Here is a 10,320-nt window from a genome sequence, read left to right as displayed (position 1 = left end):
TTTAATGATTTTAAAGTTTCAGGGGATTTTTAAGGATAATTTTAATTGATCGGCCTGTTTAAATATTTCTTTTTAATTCGGCTTTTAATTATTGTATTTGTATTGTAGTTTTTATGAGGCTGTTAGCCGCCCTGAGTCCCATGAGGAGAAGGGCGGGGTATAAATTAAATTATAAATAAATAAATAAATAAATAAATAAGTAGTTGCTACATAAATCTTCTAAATAAATAACTAAATAATTAAGTAAATAACTATGCTGCTGTAGAAGTTGAAGCTTCCAGGTGATCTTCCATGGGCAGCCCCATGTACAGCACATTGCAGTAACTATACTTCCAATTATGTATAATGTAGTTGTCATGTGTTAGTCAATAAGAGTTTAATTCTTAGTACTGTGTTAAATGTATACTGAAAATATTAATATTCTCATATTAATCTAACTTGGAGGTTCATGAGGATACTACTATGTCTGTCAATCTGACCTCTTTGAGTTAAAATATAATCACAAAAATAATTTGAAAAATCTATAAAATATGTTGAACTGTACCAATATACTGTATAATCTACCCCCCCCCCACACACACACACAGAACGTATTCTCCAGCACTGGAGATGGAGAATCCACCAATGGGTTTAGACTGTGTTCCTGCCCAATCAGATCAAGTCAGCCAAAGTTGCAACGCCTGTCCTGGACTAGAGTGTCCCAGTCTCGACTTGATCTTGCCCAATACAGATGTGCAAGTTTGGCTCTTAGGCAGGTACAGTCTCCATTGGTAGATTTTCCATTACAGGCCACAGTTTACTGAGCAGCGCTGGACCCAGCGCTGGTGTTCAGTTTTCTGTTCCCTTTCTCCCATTTTATTATTTAACCTGATTGAGGAACAACCTCTCTTCTTTCCCTTCTCGTAAAATCTTGAGACAGAGGAAAGTTATTCACCACCCCTCCAACCCCTGCTTCCCTTCTCATTCCTGGGCAGCTCTGGGATCAGGGCTGCTCTGGGTCCCCAAAAAGCGTTTTGTTTGTCCCTTTGCGTTTCTTAATCCTACCGGAGCCTGCGGCTGCAGCTCTGGTCCCCGCACGTGTGTGCAGGCGAGAGAAGCCCTTTGGAGCCGGCACACGTCCAGGAGCTCCGTTTGGGATATTTTCCTCTTTTTCGGCTTTCCGGAGCTGCGACTGCAGCTCTGGGGTCCAGAACAGCCCATTTATTTGCTGCCTTGCTTGTTGGAGTCGCTAGGCTGCAGTCCTCCCAGCGAAATCGCGTGTTCCCTCGGGTGGCCGCAAATCAGCTGTGTGGCGGCTGTTTGAAGAGGCACGCCCAAAATAGGGGGTTTGCAGCCTCCTTTGTCAAGGAACGGCGCAGGGGGGGATTGCCAAGTAGCAAGTTTGCTACCAACTGCGTTCTGGGCTGCAGGGTCTCAGCTTTACTCTTCCAGCGCCCGGGCCTTGCCTCAGTCCCCTCATGCGACCGCCTTTTTGAGGACCTCGTGAAGTGATTCAACGGAGGAAGGGGCTCCTTCCTCCACCCCCCCCCCCCGCATCCCACTTCATCTTTCTTGGACCCCAAGAGACGACAGGATAAGGTACACATAGTGCTGTAATCTAGGAAAATTTTTCCAGGGGGTGTGTGGTCGCCATTTTGATAATGGCCGCCATTTTGTGGGCCATTCAGGCCTTCTTTTTTCCCCAGGGGTGGCCATTTTGTGACTTACGCAGGGCTTCTGCTCCCTGTGTAGGGCTCTCAGGGCACTGGTGTTTAAAATATAAACTATTTATAATTTAATGGATTTTTTAAAAAAACACTACTTCAGGAAAGCATGAATAATTAATTATTTACAGCTACAGTTTCTAGGTACTTCATGGGTTTGAGATTTTAAATCTGGTTCATAATATTTGCATCTAAATCTAAGGATACATTATACCCACAACTACAAAACTTTGGATTTATTCCAAGGAGAGTCCTGGTTTCATTTAAATAATATTTAAATGTAACAAATATTTAACGTATATTATTATTAAAGCCATTTATAAAGAATTATAGAAATGCAATAATTTTGATTGTTAAAATGCTATTAAATTTAGCATCTATTCTGCTATGATATTGCTGTGTGCTGCCCATTCTTTTTTCATGTAGCCCCCCTCCCCCCAAAAATGTCAGTAAAAAGTCAATATGCCACATTGGTCTGTATGCACATGGTAGGCTGGTTTGCATTTTGTCTAATTTCTAAACATGGAAACACATGACTTTGTCTAATATGTGCTGGCTGTTTTGTCCATGCCTATATTATATGTTATATTAAGTGTGGAGAAGTGGAGCATTTATCTTCATTATAGAAGGTGCAGTACTGACCTAAACATCTGCCATATATCTCTATTTGATTAGATCACAGTTTTATATTATAACTTGTAATTATTGATCACTAAATATATCTCTTCTCTGCAATCTGTGTGTAGTTTAAATTTATTCTGTAAATTTACCAAATTAGGATCATATATCTTTCCATTCAGTAAAAAAAAATGTCTTTCAACCATACTGTGGTCTTTTTAGCACAATATATATTTGTAATGCAAGTGTTTAGGCTAAAATGAAATAAGCTTGGAGTTTAGCTGAAAATATTACTTTGGTTGGATGGAAAGAAATTACCATTCTGTTTTAAAATGTGGACTTATGAAATGTATTTATTGTCAGCATTTGAATTAGTCCTTATTGATGAAACAGACTAACTGATATGATTCTGTGTTGACAAGGTTTAATTTGGTTTCTAAATTTAGTTGTTAATATACTTTTTTGGGGGGCTGGAGTCTTGCAGTGTCAAACTGAGCCCATTGGTTGACAGGCTACAGGGACCAATCTATATAAATAAAAATGTAAATGTTCGTTTGTTCAAAATCTTAAATCTCCGAAAGTTTTTCACCGATTGCTTTGAAATTTTGACACAACGTTGCATTCAAATATGCGCGTGTTTTTATATACCTACTATTATATAGATGTCACACCTGTGACAGGTAAAAACAAAAAAGGGCCAATCTTTAGAATTGTGCGGTTTAGATCTAGACACGGATTGCTTCTCACATGGACAATTATATGTTGTGTGTTCTAGAGTCGGCAAACCAGACAATCTCTATATCTGCACAGACAATGGAACAACAAAAAATATTGTATACTCACAAGCATTGTGAAATTAAACATATTACAAATGTGCACTTTCTCTTTTCTTTGTTTTCCATTTAACCAGACTGAGCCACAGCAACGCGTGGCCGGGTACAGCTAGTATAATATAATATTTCTTTATAATCTTTATCTTGTTATATTTTCATGCTATATGTTATGAATATATCACAAATATAATATTAGTTAATATGTATATTAGCCATGAATATAGAAGGCTTGTAATATGAACTTTTTATGAACTTCTGTTATACAACCATAGTTAACTTTTTAATGAACTCATTAGGAAACTCACATTGCTGGAATGTGTGCACTACTGATAAGAATGGACTCTGAGTGCGTGTATGCATGATTCATTAATGGTGATACCAGGTAAAACATCAGTGGGTGTACAGAATGCAGTAGATTGCATTTTTCATGGAATCTTGGAACAAGGAGTGAGGATGTAATGTTCCTGACGTGGTCGGGGCAACATGTGCCATACACATGGATTCTGAGTAAACAAGTTGGGTATAAAGAGAAGACTGGAATGAAGCCATACCCTAAAGTTCGAGACAACTCCTGCTGGAGCAGGGGACGCCCTGAATCTGCTTCCCTGCCCACTCTAATGCAGCCTGATCACCTGTGTTTAGAGTGGATTCTGACAGTATGTGAGTATTGTGTGAATGAATAGCCTAGTTGGGCAGCAGTACTTACAGCAACTTGAGTAGCCTTGTTGGGCATAGTAACCTGAATAGCCTTATTGGGCATAACTTATTGTGGTAAGATAACTTTGAAATTAGACAAGTATACGTACAAATATAAAGGGACTAATTAAGTTTAATTGCATGCTTGCCTTACTTTTTGTCCGGATGACACAATAAAAGAACTATTGGAAAGTTCACTTTGAGTGGCTTGAACTCAGTTTTATGACATAATTGGTGTAGTTGGCAGGATTCTTGGTTTGCATTTGGACAAGAAGGACAATGGCAAGTGGGTTATTGTTGGGAAAAAGGAAAGACAAAGAGAGGGAAAAAGAGAAAGGCAAGGAAAAGAAGGAAAGGAGGCAGACCATTTGGATTTTACCTCCTGATGATGAGGGACAAGCTGGTTATTATGATGATATGTTGCATAATGCTCAGCAGGGTTTAACTGGAACCCAAGAGACAATGGGGATATTAGAGAGAGAGATAAGAGAATTATTGGAAGTGCTAAAGAGAGACAAGGGTTCTTTAGAAAAGGTAAAGTCTACAGTATATAAGAATGTACACCCTATTACTAAGGAAGACAATACTGATAAAATTCAAAAGGTAACTATAGTCTTTTTAGATTATGCTCTGAAATCTGTTTTGGAAAGCTTGGAGGAAACTAGGGACATGATGGTAATGGTGCAAGAGGAAATTAATAAAAAGGATGAGTTAGAAGAAAAAAGTATGCAATATAGGCAAGCTTTGGAACAAGTTCTTGAAAAAATTAAAATAGAGAAATGAAACAATCTATAGAAGATCAAACCAGACAACTACAGGATATGAAAACTAGAGCACAAAGTCTGGCAAGCTGACAAGTAAAATTTCAGCTGTTAGTAAAAATAAACAAGGAAGGGTCTCTTGTATGAGTAAATATGACCCTTGTGATGGGTTTGACACAATGTGTTGTGATAAACCTGAGTGCTATGCTAACCCCTGTTGCGGTCCTTTTGGATCTAACGTTTCTGCTGTAAAGAAAGTTTCTATTAGCGCAGACATAGGGTTTTAAACACCAAATTTCTTATGAACCAATATCTACTGGAGAATTAAGGGATTTAAAAGAGAAGCTAGGACCCATAAAAGAACTGATCGTATGGACTACCAATTTGGCTCTAGAAATTGATAAAGAGGGCTTGATGACCTCCAAGATCCAAAGACTTTTAAAAATGTATGCTGAAATAGTGGACATTGCTCCAAGGATGGACAATAAGCCCTGTTTAGCAGTTCTGAGGGATTTCGTAAAAGAAACAAATTTAACAGGAGCTCGGAGAATAGTAATGAATTGGACACAACAGTCAGGGGAAAGTCCACAACATTATGTTACTTAACTACACTTAACAGGATTGTATTTCCCCTGATGATGTAATGGAGGAAGATATTAATTGTGGAAGTCTAATAGAGACATTACAAAATAACAGCACATTGAGAATGATGGTTGATGTGCTTGTTCCCCAATTATGGCATGCTATCGGAATTCAACCATCAGACCAAAGGACTCCAAGGAACTTTTACAGACCTTAAAGTTAGCAAAAAAGCAAGTTAATATTATGTGCAGGAAGGATTTTGAAGACAAAGATAAAGGAAGGAGGGTTCAAATCAATGAGGTTGTGGGGAGACCACCTATGAGGACTAATGGAAAAACGTGTTTATAATGGAACCCAGTTCACTAATAAAGGGGTAGGGGGTCATAAACCATCCCAATCTAGTAATATAAGAATGACAATATAGAGACTGCTTTGACAGAAGGGATTCCTCCTAGTACAGGGGTCGGCAACCATAAATACTCAAAGAGCCACTTGGACCCATTTCCCACAGAAAAGAAAACACTGGAAGCTGCAAAACTCGCATGTGCACGTGCATGCCAGAGGGGGGGGGGGCTTGATTGAAGAGTTTAATTAAAAAGAAATAGAGGGTGCTGTGCATGAGTTCTCTCTCTCCCCCCCCTTTTTTCTCCCTCTCTGTTCTCACCCTCCTCTCCTCTCCCCTTCTCTCTCTCTCCCTCTCTCTCTCATCTCTCTCTCTTTCCTCTCCCTCTCTCTCCCCCCTCTCTCTTTCTCTCCCTCTCTCTCCTCTCTTTCTCTCCCTCTCTCTCCTCTCTCTCTTTCTCTCTCTCTCTCTCTCCCCCCCCTCTCCAATCTTCTGCTCACCTAGCAAGCTGGCTTCACACTGTTCTCCAAAAAGCTGACACACATTCTTATTGGGCTGGCTCTCTCCTGCCCTTCTTGCTTCCTGCAGAGACGCAGCCAAGGCAGGAGCCCCACCCAATAAACTTGTCAGCTCGTTGGAGAACAGCATGAGGCCACTCTCTTTTTTACACACACACACACACACACACACACAAACACACACACACACACACACACACACACACAGAGAGAGAGAGAGAGAGAGAGAGAGAGAGAGAGAGAGGCGCAAGTGCATCTCTGTCTCTCTCTGCAAATGGCAGAGGAGGCTGGGAGCTGCAGGAGAAGGCTCAAAGAGCCATATGCGGCTCCAGAGCTGCGGGCTGCCGACCCATGTCCTAGTAAAATGGATGGAAAACCCACAGAAGAGCTTATTCAAATGCTAGCATCCATTGACCCTCTTAGAGTCTTTGAAAGCGAGTTGCAAGATGAAATTGGAAAGTTAAGAGATTTGAAGTCAGGATCAGATACAAGTACAAAAACAAGGATTGACTCTTGCAATTCTCCACAAGCATCTCCTTCTGCTCCTCCTTATAAGGAATTACTACAGGAGATTAGGGAGTTAGAATCAACTCTTCAAGGATCCTCCGATTAGGAGTGCCCAGCAGGCATAGCACCTTCAAGCCTCTGGGAAAAATTATAGGGGTTCCAGATGATAGCAGATCTTTTTACTTTGTACAAGATGATTCTTTTAATGAACATTGTGCCCTTCTAGACCCAGGTGCTACTGATTGTATAATTAAATTCTGGCTGCCGAGAACCCAAAGGCTGGAATACATGACTGTAACAGGGTATTGGGGAAAACCCAGACTTATTCCAATTTTATCTTTTTATCTGATAATGCAGGGTGATAGGATTATGATAAAAGGACTGTGGGACAAAGAAAGTAATGAGAATCTTATTCTGAAGATGTCTTTCTTTAATAAAGGATTTTGGTTTACCCCAAAAGGGTATCTTTTAAAATGAACTTTTAAAGGGAAAGTTCATTCTTTGAGAAGAGAGAGAGGGAGAGAGAGAGAGAGAGAGAGAATTAGGGAGACACCTTGGAATGGTGGAAAAATCAGGTCGCTGGGGTCCACCAAACCAGTAAATACCAGGCAGGAAAGCATGTTTCTGCAAAGGTAGAAATTATAGGTCTTGTTATAGCTCCTCAAAAGACCTGTGCCTTGAATCCGGCTGCTGTTTATGGCTTAAACCAGTAGTTGAGGCTTTTAAGCTGAAAGCATTATAAAAGAAACAAGAAGCCCTTTTAATAGCCCAATTTGGCCAGTTTTAAAATCTGATGGAAATACGTATCAAATAGTTGTTGAGTTTAGGAAAGTAAATAGAGTAACCCTTCTTATGGCTCTGTTCCATGCTGGTGCCTGTTGATATTAATTTTTTGAGAACCCTTTTAGGTCCTTTTGGTTTTGTCTGAGATCACATACCTAATTATGCTGAACTCATTGCTCCACTGTACCATCTCTAAGAGAAGAATGTGTCTTGGGAATGGACTGTGGACCTCACTGACCGCTTGGAGAAATTAAAACTATGAATCCTGCGATCCATTAAGTTACGTCCTCCAGACCACAATCATCCTTTCTTTTTAAGACCTTCATGGTTAATGAAGCTTTTGCTGCCTCTCTATTTCAGAAAGACACCAATAATAAATATGTACTTATTGGTTTAGCATCCAGGAAACAGGTGGCACGGTATAATGAGTGTGAATCTGGTGCAGCCTGTGTAATGCAGGCATTGCAATATTTTGAGAGCTCCATAGGGTGGCAGCACATAATCATACAATCTGTCCATGGCTCTCTGAAATATATTTTACAGGGCAAAATTTTTCCCCATGTTAGACTTGCACAATAGCTTCTATACCTTCACCTTAAAGGTTATGATTTTGAGTCTTTGCCTTCCCCTGATCCTTTGATTAGTTTGATGGGTGTGGGAAATTCCTTTTGCTCTTGTCCAGGGGGAAAAACTGTGTCATTAGTCCAAAGTGGGGTCCTCCCTTCTAGTAAACCTGAATTTGAGTTTTGGGCTATTGATGGAGGATCCTGGTGGGATGGTAATCACCGATTTACTGTAGCAGCTGGGGTGTCTACCGCTGGTAATACGTTTAGACAAGAATTGCAAACAAAAAGTGCTCAAGAAGCAGAAGTTGTTGCCTTGAGAATTGGTTCTAGAAAATGTTGATGCTTCAGGTTTAGCTACCCTGCATGTTTTAACAGATAGCTGGTATATTTATCAAGCTTTTTTGCCTTTTTGGGTCAAAGATGGATGGACCAATAATTTAGGAGGACCCCTGAAACAATCTGAAGAATGGCAACAAATTTATACCTTAATACTGAAAATACAGGTCACAGTCTATTCAATTAAAGCACATCAGAAATCAGGGACTTCATGGGCAGTTGATTTGAATCAAGCAGCATTCTACTTCCTCTATTATCATCACTTCTGTAAAATCTGAAGTAGAGGATCTTGTTTTTGATTTACATGCTGTAGGACATGAAGGAGTGGAAAAAATTCTCCTTAGAGGAAAATGGTGGGGGCTTACTAATCAACATTGCTCTCTCATTTCTCATATTGTTGATAATTGCCCCATCTGTTTATTTGAAAAACGTGATTATTCACACCGTAAGTCCCTGTCTTGCCTCAAAGGCAATTTGAATCTTGGGCAGTATTGTATATTGATTATATTGATAAACTCCCTGTTACACAGAGGGAATAAATATTTGTTGGTAGTGATTGATGGATTTAGTGGATGGCCAGGGGCTTTTCCTCCTAAAAATAATTGAGCAGTGATTACTGCTAAGAAACTGTATCAAGAAGTGTTTTGTAGATTTGATACTCCAAGAATTTTGAGTAGTGACAGAGGATCAGCCTTTGTGTCTGAAGTCATAGGAAAAATGACTGATGCATTGAGAATTCATAGGAAGCTACACATTAGCTACAGGCCACAAAGTTCAGGTAAGGTGGAATGTTGTAATGGTAAGTAAGGAATTATTGTAAGTAAGGAATTATTGAGGAAATTGGTTAAAGCTAATGGGAAGGATTGGGATGAGAAATTGCCTACTGTTTGGCAGCTTTACAGAGCTCCCCCATTAGTGGATTAGGGATGAGCCTGTATTAAATCTTACTTAGGGCACAAATGGAACTGGCATTTCCATCATTATGGATTCAAGATTAAATAGAACAGTGATTTGATGTATTGAAAGATAGGGAAGAAATTCGCGAAAAGATAAAGTAAGAAGTTGAAAGAAAACAGGAGGAGGGATCAATAAGTACTGTTGAATGTCTGCCTATAGAGTCTAAAGTAATGTACAAAAGCCTGGGAAAAAAGGAATATACCTTGGTGCTACGGTACAAAGGGCCTTTTGTCATTCTAAAATGTATTCCACCTGTCAGTTATTTTTTAAACAATCAAAAATGGGTACATCACTGTCAAATTAAGCCCGTTTCTGATGATGCGCATGCGTAATTTTCTTTTTTTTCTAGAAATGAAGTCTTCCCTACCACAGATTAAACAGACGGTCATGGATTCATCTTGCCAAATTTTTCCAGGAACAATGAAAACTAAACATACCATTCCTCTGCTTTAGAAAGATATGAATAGGTGGTGGTACCGAATTACAATCTATCACAAGAATTCTCTTGAGAATCCCAGGAGACCCCAAGAGGAGAACAAAGGTGTTGGTGATAACACATGAGAAAAAAGAGAAAGGATTATTGCAAATAAAACCTATAACTGAACTTGAAATAACACCTTTAGATACTGAAAATATAGATCTATAGACTGTAAGGATTAGATGGTAAATGTGTACATTCTGTTATTGCCTGTGTGGTTGTTGCTGCTGTTATTATTGCTGTGATTATGGTCCAATTTGTGACTCTGAAATACCGTGTGAGAATCATGAAGATCTGGACAATATTGACAGAAGTCTTGACCCTGGGCAAGTGATATATTAGTCCTTGAGTACAAAATGGGCTGGAGTAGGTATGGTGATGATTGTCTTTTTCAATATTTTAAACAGGCAATGTGGATCGAAGCATACCAACATTGTCATGAGCTCAATACTGGATTACCGGCTGGACCTCTTAATCTTTCTTTTAATACACCAGAATCTGACTGGTGTAATAATGATGGTTTATGGATACAGGCCGATTATACTGTTTTCCCTACCTCAGAAAAAATCTTCGGAAATGGCTCTTGCATGTATGTTCTCACAAGGGATTATGTAAGTGGCTCATGTGATACAGAAATTA

Source organism: Protobothrops mucrosquamatus, unplaced genomic scaffold (assembly GCF_001527695.2).
Source record: "Protobothrops mucrosquamatus isolate PMUCROS unplaced genomic scaffold, P.Mucros_1.0 scaffold526, whole genome shotgun sequence".
In the NCBI taxonomy this organism is placed as follows: domain Eukaryota; kingdom Metazoa; phylum Chordata; class Lepidosauria; order Squamata; family Viperidae; genus Protobothrops; species Protobothrops mucrosquamatus.
This window is presented reverse-complemented; position numbering follows the sequence as displayed.